The sequence below is a fragment of the Phoca vitulina genome, unplaced genomic scaffold (assembly GCF_004348235.1).
Source record: "Phoca vitulina isolate PV1807 unplaced genomic scaffold, GSC_HSeal_1.0 scaffold4, whole genome shotgun sequence".
In the NCBI taxonomy this organism is placed as follows: Eukaryota; Metazoa; Chordata; class Mammalia; order Carnivora; family Phocidae; genus Phoca; species Phoca vitulina.
This window is the reverse complement of record NW_022589707.1, coordinates 61,535,466-61,538,721: the sequence shown is the minus strand read 5'-3', so window position 1 is coordinate 61,538,721 and position 3,256 is coordinate 61,535,466. Positions and strand designations below refer to the sequence as shown.

General features: G+C 31.2%; 1 non-coding gene across 1 annotated transcript; it reads left to right on the top strand.

Moving 5' to 3' along the window:
• The first annotated feature begins 854 nt into the window (after positions 1–854).
• Positions 855–961, top strand: LOC116631228. Its single transcript, XR_004299157.1, has one exon. It is a non-coding gene; the product is annotated as a U6 spliceosomal RNA (small nuclear RNA).
• Positions 962–3,256: the final 2,295 nt, after the last annotated feature.

Here is a 3,256-nt window from a genome sequence, read left to right as displayed (position 1 = left end):
ATATGTTTTATTTTGGAACTGAATATATGTTAAAGATACATATTAATGTGTAACTCCATGTTATACATCAAAAAGAGCAAAAACACCTTTCATGACCTTGCAATTTTAGCATATTCTTCAAAAACTGAACTTGTTTGTTTAAAAAAATTTTTTTCCATTGATGAGGCAAAAGCAGTGTTTCCAGGCTAATTCTGAAGATTTTTCCACAAAAAGTAATTTCTTTGGGGTATAGTAATTATGTCACAATACGTGGATTACAAATTGTTTTCTCATTTCTCATTACATGGTTTACAAATTAAGTTTTTGAAGTCTGTCTCTTGAAGAACTATTTAAGAATATAGCTCCTGGATCTGGTAAAGAATAGTTTTTGTATTATAACCACCAAAGAAGCAGAACTGCCTGCTTCTTGGTATGACTAAATGATAAGATTGATTTATTATAGTAATGAACAACATCAAAATTGAGGAGAGTAAACTTTTCCATTGCACTATAATATATAACTCTTTCATAACAATTTTATCAGAATTTTTCCACAGATAAGACCATATCACGGACAATGAAAGCATTAACAAATCTCTTGAGCCTGTCAATTTGTTTTATACAATGTACAATCAGAAAATTTTATATGAATAACATTTTATCTGTACAAAATTATCCTTTCATTTGACAATTTTCCCCATGAATTTCTTATAATAGTGACAAGCTAATTCAGAAATATAAATTATAGCGGGGCAATGTAAAGTATTTCTGGCATCTTTCTTTTTATAAGGTAAATGTATAAATCATTGTGATTTTCCAGGGGCTCGTTGAGAAATCTCAAAGATAATTTTAATTTTAATTTAAAAAGACATTGAGTGCTTCTTTTGGCAGCACATGTACCAAAATTGGGATGATGTTAGAGAAGATAGCATGGCTTCTGCACAGGTATGACATGCAAATTTGTAAAGCATTCCATGTTTTTTCAGCAAATATTCTCATACAAAGAATGAAGTTGGACTCGAACATGATACCATATACAAGAGATTAACTTAAAGTGAATCAAAACTGTTAAAAGAAAACATATGGAAAAAGCTTCAAGACATTGGATTTGGCACAGTGGTTGCTTGGATATGACACTAAAAGCATAGACAACGAAAGAAAAAATAAATTGGACTATATCAAAATTTAAAACTTTTGTGCATCAAAACACACTGTCAACAGAGTGAAAAGGAAACCCATGAAATGGGAGGAAATATTTGCAGATCATATATCTAATTAAGGCTTAGAACACGGAAATATATAAAGAACCCCTACTATTCAACAAAAAAAATAACCAGATTTAAAAATGGGAAAAGAAATTGAATTGACAATTCTCTAAAGAAAATATACAAATGGCCAAAAAGCACAGATAAAATGTTCAAATCACTAACCATTGGAGAAAAATGCAAATTAAAACTACCATGGGATATCATTTCCCAACCATTAGGATAGCTGTTTTAAAAAAACAGAAAGTAACAAGTGTGGGCAAGGGTGTGGAGAAAGTGGAACACTTGATGTTCCTGGTGCAAATATAAAATGGTGCAGCCACTACAAAGACTGGTATGGTGGTTCCTAAAAAAAAAAAAAAAAAAAAAAAATTAAACATAGAATTACCATATGATCCAGTAATTCCACTTCTCATATACACCCCAAAGATTTCAAAGCAAGGTCTTGAAAAGATATCTGTACACCCATGTTCGTAGCAGCATTAGTGAAAGCAATCCACGTGTTCATTGAAGGATGAAGGGCATAAACAAAACATGGAATGTACATGAGGTGGAATATTATTCAGCGTTAAAAAGCAAGAAAATTCCGACACATGCTCCACATGGATGAACCTTGAAGACATTTTAAGTGAGATAAACGAGTCATAATATGAGAACTACTACATGATTCCACTTACATGAGCTGTTTAGAGTAGTCAAATTCATAAAGACAGAGAACAGAATTACGGTTGCCAGGAGCTGCAGGGGAAGGAGATATTGTTTGATGGGTATGAAGTTTCAGGTGGGGAAGATGAAAAGAGATGGACGGTGGCGTTGGTTGCAGTGTCAAAGTACTTACTGTACTTAATGCTACGGAACTGTACACTTAAAAATGGTTATGATGGTACCTTTTATGTATATTTTATCACAATAAAAAAAATAAAAAGACATCCTAAAAATTTTATTTTCCTGAATTTAGGATCTGATCTCAAGGAAGCAAAATAAAGAATTATAAGAAAAGATTTGGTCATTTGATTGAGACAGGAACACAATTACCTGTGACCAATGACAAGTTATACCTTAACTACACATAAATCAAAGTGACAACAATATGCTATAAAAACAGAAGAAGGTTACAAAATTGTCAGGAACTTATTACGCTTGTTCAAAGCAGACTAAATATTTCAAGCTCAATTTATATTTTCACAGGGAGAAAATAAAATTCCAGTATTGCTTTAATTTAGTCTTTGGCAATAAAGCGTATTAACATATACTTATAAATAAACACATCAAAATTAAGGAAATTTTGCCAAAATTTTAACATATGTTGTCTGTTTTCTTTCAGATTCAGATATTATAAAGCATGGCAAATAAAATTCACTTTCATCAAAACTTCTATAACTTCCTATACACAATCAAGTTTTATCCTTCACTATGTTCTTTAATATTCTGGAACAAACTGAACTTTACAACAAATCTATTCTGTTTTTCCTCAGAAAACATGCCAGGCTATCTCTCCTGATTGTCAAGGGTTGTATTTCTCTTTTTCATTTTGTATGATTTCATTTTTTCTTAATTTTTTGAGATTTCTTATATGACCTATAGTATGTCTGTTAGGAGAATGTTCCGTGTTTGTTTGGATGATCATCATTTATCTTTCTTTATTCTGGGTAATATTTCCTTTTTTGAGGTCTACATTATATGATATTAATATCCCACACTAAGTTTTTTTTATTATTGTCTACTTAGTAGGCCTTTTAAATAATTTTAACCTATCTATTGCAGGGAGGTAATAAATTGCAAAGGAGCACGAGGAAATTTGGAGGTTGATGGAAAAATTCAGCATGTTGATTGGCAGTGATATCATGAGAGTTGTGTATCTGTTAAAAGTCATCAAATTGTATACTTGAATTGAGTGCAGTTTTTGGTACAAAAATTATACCTCAACAAGGTTGATTAAAGGCAGAATATACTAACAAAAAATACCTAGGAACTCTCCAAGTATTTGGAAATTACACTTCTAAATAAACCTG